At 41.3% G+C, this 10,602-nt stretch overlaps 1 protein-coding gene across 3 annotated transcripts in view; it reads left to right on the top strand.

Moving 5' to 3' along the window:
* The first annotated feature begins 7,840 nt into the window (after nucleotides 1–7,840).
* The window catches only part of itprid1 (ITPR interacting domain containing 1), a 138,984-nt gene continuing 136,222 nt past the window's right edge, over nucleotides 7,841–10,602 (top strand). For all 3 annotated transcript variants that reach the window (XM_043688819.1, XM_043688820.1, XM_043688817.1), the window contains exon 1: nucleotides 7,841–8,019. The gene's annotated coding sequence lies outside the window, so the exon portion shown is untranslated. The remainder of the gene's footprint in view (nucleotides 8,020–10,602) is intronic.

Below are 10,602 nucleotides of genomic sequence, written 5' to 3'. Positions count from 1 at the left end.
GCATTTATTGCCCATCCCTATTTGCCCAGAGGGCAGTTAACAGTCAACTACACTACACTGGGTCTGGAGTCACATGTAGGCCAGACCAGATGAGAATGCCAGATTTTCTCCCCTAAAGGACATCAGATTCCAGGTCCATCTATTCGAGATTACATACTGTCATTAAAACTGACCTCGACAGCTCAGATAGCTGACTTTACATGTTCAATCAATGCACAATCAGAAAATGTCAGTGCATCTAGATCAAAATAAGATAGTGACATGGGACAAATGTTTGTGGTTTATTTGAGCAGCCTATTAGTGAATGGTCTGATAACATTAAATAATCACATGAACACAGCTATCAATATGTAGATCCTGTAAAGTTTACTGTTTCCATGCTGTACATCTCTATGACTCTATGACTCAGCTTGTTTGGAAAAATTGCTCTGAACTAGTATAACCGTGCTCAATCATTGGCCAAATTCAAGTTGTACAGAACCAAACATAGGCTAGATAGGACATAACATAATGTCACTTTTGTGTGTCTTGGGCAACTGAGACATGTAAGGATGCACTGAAGCAGTAGGACAAATCCCATCATATACACCACCAGGCAGTTTATATCTCCTACACACACCTAACAACCGTTTTAGTAGCTTGTTTTCAAACAAGATTGTGCAGTTCTGCTCAGTAGTGTGTCAAATGGATGTGAATTTGGACCTTGTAAGAAACTCTCATTGAAATGGCAGTTTCTCTACAGGCAAAACAAAATGCCAACAAGACCTCTAAAACACCACTAATTCGGGCTTTACTGACTTCAGTTGGCTGCCCACCTTCATACTGGGGATAGTTAATTCGGCTTTCTGCCCTCTGAGAAAGTTTCCTAGGGATGAGAATGGGTTTGAAACTGTGACAATACAGCTCTTCCCTATTTTCCAATTTCCCCGGCTCCATCCAAGTTTAATGTAGCATTTGCATATTTTAAAGCTTATAGGATCCTACAGCACGGAGACAGCTCCTTTGGCTCAAATTGGTCAATGCTGACCAAAATGTCCATCCACATTAACCCAATTTCCCTGCACTTGGCCCATATCCTTCTAAGGAGAAAGTGAGGACTGCAGATGCTGGAGATCAGAGCTGAAACATGTGTTGCCGGAAAAGCTTATGCCCGAAACGTCGATTCTCCTGCTCCTTGGATGTTGCCTGACCTGCTGCACTTTTCCAGCAACACATTTTTCAGCCCATATCCTTCTCAGCCTTTCCTATTCATGTATTTGTCCAAATGCCTTTTAACTGTTGTTAATGTACCCACCTCAACCACTTCTGCTGGCAGCTCATTCCAAATGCGTACAAACCTCTGTGTAAAAAAAAAAGTTGTTTCTTCAGGTTCCCTTTTATTCTTTCCCCTCCAACTTTTCTCAAACCCTGGGAAAAAGACTGAGTGCATTCACCCTATCTATGCCTCTCATGATCTTTTACACCTTTATAAAATCTCCCTTCAGTCTCTTACACTCTAAAGAAAATAAGTCTTAGCTTCTCCAACCTCTCCCTGTGGCTCAGACCACTGAGTACAGGCAACATTCTTATAAATTTCTTCTGCACTCTGTTCAGTTGAATATCATCCTTCCTTTTGCAAGGTGACCAAAACTGAACACAATACTCCAAGTGTGGCCACACCTATGTCCTGTTCAACTGCAACATAACTTCCCAACTTCTTTACTCCATGTCATGACTGATCAAGACCAGTGTGCAAGAAACCTTCTTCACTGCCTTGTCTACCTAGAAAAAAATTGATGTTCATCGTCAGTTGAGAGGGGAATGAGGCTAGACTGTGATGCTGTTCACAGTTAAATAGCTTGTCGATAGCTTTTGTTAAAATCTATGCAGAAAAAACAAAAATTGGTTGAGGTACTTGAGTAGCTGGTATCTGTGAATTTCAATGTTAGTGGAAGTTAGTGTGTTCATTGAGTGGCCCTCACTTGACTATATCCTATTTCTGCAAAGGATGTGAAGGCATTTGCGACAGCTTATAGGGCGGCACAGTGGCTTAGTGGATAACACTGCTGCCTTGCAGCACCAGGGTCCCAGGTTTGATTCCAGCCTCGGGCAACTGCCTGTGTGGAGTTTACATATTCTCCCCATGTCTGCGTGGGTTTCCTCTGGGTGCTCCGGTTTCCTCCCACAGTCCAAAGATGCGCAGGTCAGGTGGATTGGCCATGCTAAATTGACAATAGTGTTAGGTGCATTAGTCAGAGGGAAATGGGTCTGGGTGGGTTACTCTTTGAAGGGTCAGTGTGGACTGGTTGGGCTGAATGGCCTGTTTCCACACTGTAGGGAATCTAATCTACCTGTGACTCCACTTTCAGAGAACAGTGAAACGGAATTCCAAAATCCCTCTCTTCCATGACTCTCCTTAAGGCCCTATCATTCACCATGAAGCTCCTACCTTGATTAGACTTTCCACTTTCTGGATCAGTGGTGCTGGAAGAGCACAGCAATTCAGGCAGCATCCGAGGACAGGCAAAATCGACGTTTCGGGCAAAAGCCCTTCATCAGGAATTGTCTATAATAAACTCCATTTGCCATTTCTTGGCCCATTTCCCCAGCTGATCAAGGTCTGCTGAAATTTCTAATAACTTCCCTCACTGTCCATGATTTTAGTGTCATCTGCAAACTTACTAATCATGTCTTGTACATTCTCATCCAAATCATTGATGGAGACAACAAAAAGTAATGGGCCCAGCACCAACCCGTGAGGCACTCCACCAGTCACAGCCCTCCAGTCCGACAAGCATCCTTCCATTATTACCCTCTGCTTCCTACCAAGAAGCTAATTTTGTATCCAGTTTGCCAGCTTGCCCTGGATTCCAAGTGATCTGACCTTCCAGAGCAGCCTATCATGTGGAACCTTAACAAAGGCCTTACTGAAATCGATACAGACTACGTCTACCACCCTGCCCTCGTCAACCTTCTTGATCACTTCATTAAAGAACTCTAACAAATTTGTGAGGCATAACATCCCACTGACAAAGCCATGCTGACTACTCCTAATCAAACCCTGTCTTTCCAAATGCATGTATATATTATCCCTCAAAATCCTCTTAAGTAACTTACCCACCACAAATGCTAAAGTTACTGGTCTATGGTTCCCAGGCTTTTCTTTGCAACCCTTTTTGAATAATGGCACGGCATTCACTATCTTCCAGTCTTCCGGAACTTCACTCATGGCTATTGATGATGAAAAAGTATTAAACAGGGCCCCCACAATTTCTTCTCAAGCCTCTGGATGCATCAGTGAGATCTTCTTTAAAGAGGATGAAATCGCAAGAACAAAAAGGAGAGCATGCACTTGAGCTGCATTCCAGACAGCCCGAGTTCCTTCAATAAAGGGTATCAAAATCCAAATAAACCAGAAATGTTTTAATGTCTCCCCATGCAGGCGTTACATATCATTTCATAAGGGATAGAAGTCAGAGAAGGGAATTTCTCTCATATGTTTCATAAAATGCTCGCACATAAATGCGAATTCTGTGTTTGAAATTTTTATCTCTTATATTAATTGATCACTCTACCATGTTAAGATTGAGATCCATTTAGCAGAGAGTTGGATAATCATGTTTTATTTTTGTTGTTGCTGTAAACATAAGCACAGGAACTTGATTGCTAATGAAAATTGTTATTTTTGGAAGGCAGCCATTTAATTAAAGGAAATGTTCGCCTTATGTCAAAGGATGTATCAATGTGCATCAGTATTTGCAAAATGGCAAAACAAGCTTGAGGTCATAGCTCCAGATTATCATCTGCCATCTGGCCATACAATGAACTGAGTAGGAAATAATGAAAGCTACTTAGGTCTGCATAAGTAATTGAGAAACTTACGCCTCCTATGCAAATAATAATAAAGAGTTGTTGAAGATCCTTGGTTACGAGCCAGCGTTGCTGTTTGGAGTGCTATAAATAGAGAATTATGTAAAAAGCCACAAAAAACAGATTTCATGACAGGGGTTCTGTCATAAATTCAAATGCCACAACCACAAATACTTGGAATATGAAGCTTTAGAATTTTATGCACGTTTATCATTTAACAGCAATTATCACTCAATGACATTCTTCTTATTGTTTTTATCAATTATCAGTTATCTGCAGCTAAATGATTGTTAAATTAGAGAAGTAAGAAATGTTTACCAGCAAACGTAGGCATGTACAGTTTTATATTCCATCATTGCACAAACAGTTCATATCAATATGCTGCACGCAACATTTTTGACTGGGTTGGAAGCTGCGTCCATTACTTTGTTGCAGATGTTCATACCGAAGATAAGTTACAGTCATGCATAGTTTAACGGATAGTTCATAGTGTACTATTGTACTTGGAAAAAGATTCAAAAAAAGATCGATATGTGAAGCCATTGCAATCTATTCAAGCACCCTACATAACTGACGATGAATCAGGATGATTTTTGTTATTTAGGGTATCAAGGGATGTGAGGCAAAGGTAGCTAATTGGAATTGATGTCTAAATCAGCAACAATTTACTTGAGTCAAAATGTAGGCCTGAGGAAATCGAGAGTCAACTCTTGTTCCTGTGCAGTTAAGAGAAATTTTAACCTTGGCTAAGTGTGCAAAATGGGCTATATTTTACAATGGGCTCAATCCACACCTGCATAACGTTCTTGCAATTTGAAATTAAATGCATAGTGCACAGCCAATCTGTAATCAACAATATTACACTTTTGGTCCATGTTAATTGTTTACCCTTTTACTGATTTTAGAATCACTTGTTTCATAGTTTCTTTAAGATTTGAATCTCACACCTAAGGCTCATTATTGAGAATAAGAGTAAAAACAACAGAAATACTGGAATAATCCATTTCGATAGATTTCCAAGAGTAGTTTAAGGGAATCACCAATCAGATCAGTGCAATCTGAGTCTGTGCATTAATACATTTTATTCTCAAGAACATTGAATATTTCAAAGATGAGTCTTGCTTCCTTACTGCACACAACCTATATGCCTTCTTTGTATTTGAAAACCAGTTAGAAAATTTGCAACAACTGAATCAAAGGCAGCTCAAGTTAAGGGAACAGAAAAAGATGATGGCAAGCATAAGAGAGAGAATGAAAATAAAAGGTGTAAGAGCTAAGACCAGAGTCACAGCCACAGAAAGACAGAACTCAGCACATGCCCTCAAACATTTCACAAACATTCTGGCCCTTTTCTGCAGAGATAATGAGTAAATAAACAATTTCATGTGGTGGATCAACTGTGCCCTTTCTGTACTGCAGAGCGTGGGTCCTCCTTACAGAGCTAACCATCACATTCTGAACCTTGCAGAATCTAGCACAGTACAAGATTCCATTACTTGGCAAAATGGGACTACACACCCATTCCGCTGTCAGTCAACCCCCATGACCATCAAATCCAGACTTTTCCAAAGTAGCGTACACACATTGACCGTTCAGGTTCTCATTCACCCTCACAGAATGTAAAGGCCATTAATTGCTTTTTTTTCAAAGACATGACCATGTCCTAAAGATAATCCCACAGCCCCTGAGTTCCTACGATTACCTTCAAACAGGCTTTTATTTGTCAGATGATGATTATGCCTTTTACTATGCTGCCAGGGGAAACCATCTGATACATTTTGGTGGCAGGCTGGAGGACAGAATGAAGGAGAGTGTCATGAAACTGCAGGGTCCACCTGTTACTGCTAATGATTGGATGATATGAATGCCTTTCCTTACAATGTGTGAAGATTTGTATACAGTTACTATTGACTTTGAGTGCTTCTGAATCACTGGGACTGTCAGGTCTGTGCTTATCCTCCTGCCTGTCCCAGGAATACAATGCATGTCCCAGGATTGCATGTTGCCTGTATTGCAGGGTGGTGAAGGACAACTGGTATCCTTTAGCCCTGCCCTCCCACATTGGCAGCTGCTTCTGCTCTTGTGGCTGCCCTTCAGCCTCCTTCCAATTGCTCAGTCAGAGCCTTCCATGGGTTAGCACTGCTGCCTCACAGCGCCAGAGACCCAGGTTCAATTCCCACCTCAGGCGACTGACTGTGTGGAGTTTGCACATTCTCCCTGTGTCTGCGTGGGTTTCCTCCAGGTGCTCCGGTTTCCTCCCATAGTCCAAAAATCTGCAGGTTAGATGAATTGACCATGCTAAATTGCCCGTAGTGTTAGGTGAAGGGGTAAATGTAGGGGAGTGGGTCTGGGTGGGTTGCGATTTGGCGGGTCGGTGTGTACTTGTTAGGCTGAAGGGCTTGTTTCCACACTGTAAGTAATTAAGTAATCTAAAAGAAATGTGTTGCTCAGCTGCCAATTGGCCAGCTAGCATGATTGTTGTGGGACCATGGAATTGGACATATGGGCAGAAATGGCCATTCATCCACCTAACAACCACTACCCCCATAAAGCTCAACCCATAATCCTTACACCAGCAGTGGAAGGTGAAGTCAGCTGCTGGCACGAAGAATATATGACCAGACATAACTCAGGAGAATATGCAGCTGGGCCAATTCAGAGATATGGTAGATCTGAAGCCTCGGCAATGACATTAGGCAAGATAGTCGCTATTGAAGTAGCCAGGAGATTTTGAGCCTGATAAAACTTATAGTTAAGGCTAAAGTGAAAAATGCAAGACAGCTGAACATCCTCCAGATTGATTCAGAGCCAGGGGAAGGAGGGATGAGAGAGGGGAACTGGACAATTGCCTCGCCTACCTCCACTCTCTTTTTGGGTTTATGGAACTTCTAATTCTCAAGACCTCTCAGGATCCAGCAGGATAGTTATCTCCATTAAGCTGGCAGCCTCTAACATGGGTGGGGGTGGGGGTGTGGTGTTGGGGTGGAGTGGTCATGTACCATTGGCATGACCATTTAAGTGGCATGTAATAGCACTCAGTGTGCAAATTGGCAGTCTACCTCCTTATTTTGGACAACTGTTATGCACGTGGTTCCACTTTTGGGAAAATAACCAGAACTGAACCATTCTGAAGAGGCTTCCTGCTTTTTTTTACAACTGAAGTCCCCTTTCCAGTCTGTCAGTTGGATGTCAGTAATAGACTGATGAGCTTACTAGCCTCCTAAATGATGGTTCCTATCATCATTTTGATCAGTCAGTCCTTTGAACTATTGGCAGGAGGTTACACTGCAAGATTTTTATTTACATCCAAAATTATCACTGTAGTAAGTATGATATCTCCTTGACCAACCACTTTTAGTGTGCATGTTTTGAACAGAGTAAACCATTTGTTTGGGGGGTAATAGTCAAGTGGCATTATCACTAGTCTATTAATTCAGAGACTTCCAGTAATCTTCTGGGGACCCGAGTTCAAATCCTGGATTTTGAATTCAGTTAAATCGGCAATTAACTGTAATGATAACCATGAAACCAGTGTTAATCATCAGGAGAAACTCATCTGGTTCACTAATGCCCTCTTGAGAGCGTGCTTACCTGGTCTGGTCTACACATGACTCCAGACAAACAGCAAAGTAGTCAATATTTAACTGCCCTCTGGGCAATTAGGGATGGATAACAAATACTGGCATGGATCAGTGTTGGCCACATCCCGTGAATGAATAAAAGTTAAAACAACTTGTTATAAGGGAAACCAAGCTGATTGACAGACTCCAGGCAACACACTTCAGATGAAATTACTTGTGCTAGCAATCAACCTTAGAAATGTTTAATAAGCACTTCCCAATGTACATCCCTTCAAACAAGTTTGATTTCCCTGAATTTAAATAAAGTTAGTGGGCCGAGTTAAAAGAGCTATCCAATAGGATTTGTGAACTTGTGCAAGCAAGGCAAAAGCAGGAAGAAGTCCAGTGAATTCCTTGCAAGCTCCCGACCAGCTGTGAAGTTTTTGGCATGCAGTACAGTGGGTGATATTTTAGAACTTTACCTGTCTCACTTCGCCACAAGAACAACACAGGCCTGTTTGACTACTCCAGGTATATCTATCATTCAAAACTGCAAGAGGCCGAACTGTTTAGTTCCAAGAAATGGGTGTTTATGTCAAACTTCAGAAAGGTAAGTTTTAATTGTGTTGGCTTGAAAACTTTCAAAGATGAAAATTACAAGTAACTTAGAATACTTTCAGTTTATTGGGGGGGTAAAATCTTTTGCAAGAATTCTCAAACATATCCTGCTGCTAAAGATTGTGCCATAGCTACAAAGTAACAATAGCTTTAAGTGGTTAAAAACAAAAAGAGGGTCAATCTTGATCTTTATTTCTTTGATAATACACAAACAATTCTCTCACAGTTTTAAAGGACTCCAGTTAAGGTATTTTCAGAGATTTAAAGAATAGGGGCAATTTCAGACACAGCTTGAGCAACAGATGGTGAGATAAAATCACAAAAACCAAAGTGTTTCTTTCTGAATAACCTGGTCCTGGAAAATTAGGATGCCCAATTTTAAATTACTGCACCAGATTGTAACTTCAAGAGTATCCTTTCTGGTTCTCATTTCTGACTAAGTATTAATAACTTAAACGAACAGGAAATTTTTCTCATTTCTTCAATACTGAATCCATGTTTTGGTAGAACTCTCCACATACATGTGAGAAGCTGCAGAGTTTCACATCAAATCTCATTTTGTTAATTAATAGATTATAAAGCAAAAAAATAATAGTATTTCTATTGACATTAAATGGAACTGGCTCATCAAAACGAGGCAAACAATAATTGGGGTGGCACAGTGGCTCAGTGGTTAGCACTGCTGCCTGAGCACCAGGGACCCAGGTTCGATTCCAGCCTTGGACGACTGTCTGTATAGCGTTTGTGTGCATTTCCTCCCACAACACCTAACCTACACATTTCTGGGAAGTGGCCATGCTAAATCACCCATAATTTTCAGGGATGTGTAGGTTAGGTGCATTAGTCAGGGGTAAATGTTGGGGAATGGGTCTGGGTGGGTTACTTTTCAAAGGGTTAGAGTAGACTTGTTGGGCCAAATAGCCTGTTTCCACACTGTAGAGATTCTATTCTATGAATCTATGATAATGGTTCATGATGTTCTAAATTAAGCTCAAATGTTGTAACTAACCTCTGTGCTTATATAGTTTTTCTTTTCTCATATTTACTTCATTCCTGTTGATATGAAGATGACCATGTTTATCATCTGGAATGTTTACTAGGTTTCCAGTGGACAGATAGGTGGTTATTAAGGCTGATCTGTGGCTGGAAGGCTGTGTTACAAAGTAGGAAAGGACAATGCAAATATTTTACTTTTAGAGGAGTTGCTGGCTTACAGTTCCTTCCCTCGTGTTTTCTCTCTGCTTCTAATATGCAGTTTTGAAGAAGGCTGCACTTTTTATTTATTTGCTTGTGTCAGGTCAAAGCAATGCTATGTGAGCTTCTCCTGAGTCCCAGAGTAGACATCAAAACTCCTAGCTGAAGATTTCAGAATGCCTTATAGTGTTTCTTTGTGGAAGAAATGAAAAACCACACACCTCCAGGTCATAGTCCAACAGGTTTATTTGGATTTGGAGATTCTAGTGTTGGATTGGGGTGTTCAAAGTTAAAAATCACTCAACACCAGGTTATAGTCCAACAGGTTTAATTGGAAGCACTAGCTTTCGGAGAGCTACTCCTTCATCAGGTGGTCGTCCCTGATCCTTGAAGGGCGCTCCGAAGGCTAGTGCTTCCAATTAAACCTGTTCGACTATAATCTGGTCTTGTGTGATTTTTAACTTTGTCCACCCCAGTCCAACACCGGCAACTCCAGGTCTGTGTGGAAGATTCATTTTACTAAGTGAGTGTTAGGCATTCTGACCACATGACCAGCTGTTGTGGCTGCCTCAATATGGTGTGGATGCCAGGAATACCAACTTGGGTGAGCAGTTCAGTGTTTGGTATTTTGTCCTGCCATCTGGTCTTTAGAAACTTCTGAAGGAAGATGAAGCATTTGTACTTCATGGCATGATGCTGGTTCAATAGTCCAAATCTCACATTTTTGGGGCATAGTGAGCAGAATTATTGCTCTAAACACTTTCAGGTTAGTAAGCAGACTTACTCCTCTCCCAGACTGAGTTTTGAAGTTTGTTGAGGACCATACTCACTTTGGCAATTCTTAAGCGTGTCTTTTTGTTAACACAGACAGCTTGAGAAAGTGTGCCACTGCAATAATTGCCTTATCCCCACTGTTTACAGATTTTGGTCATGGATTGAACACTTAGTCCATGAAAACTTCATCTTAAGCCTACTAACTACGTTACCAGGTCTACATTACACCAATTCTCTTCATGCGAACAGTAAGGCTGTGGTAAATGTCTTTACTGCAGAACAAGTCTATACTACATTGTATGTCCAGCTCTGAATAAGCATCAGGCGTTTTGTTTTTTTTTCACTCATGGGACATGTGCATCGCTGGCTGGCCAGCCAGCATTTATTGCCTGTTCCTGGTTGCCTTTGGTGGTGAGCAGTTTTCATGAACTGCTATGGTGCACGTGAAACTTCATAGCGATTGATACAACTGAGTGGCTTGCTAGGTCATTTCAAACAGCGGTTAAGAGTCAACCTCCCATTGCTGTACCTCTGGAGTCATATGTTGGCAGATTTCTTTCTCTGATGGATGTCAGTGAGCTGGATTTGGTTTTTTTTGACAATTGGC

This window comes from Chiloscyllium plagiosum, chromosome 4, assembly GCF_004010195.1.
Source record: "Chiloscyllium plagiosum isolate BGI_BamShark_2017 chromosome 4, ASM401019v2, whole genome shotgun sequence".
NCBI lineage: Eukaryota > Metazoa > Chordata > Chondrichthyes > Orectolobiformes > Hemiscylliidae > Chiloscyllium > Chiloscyllium plagiosum.
This window is presented reverse-complemented; position numbering and strand designations above follow the sequence as displayed.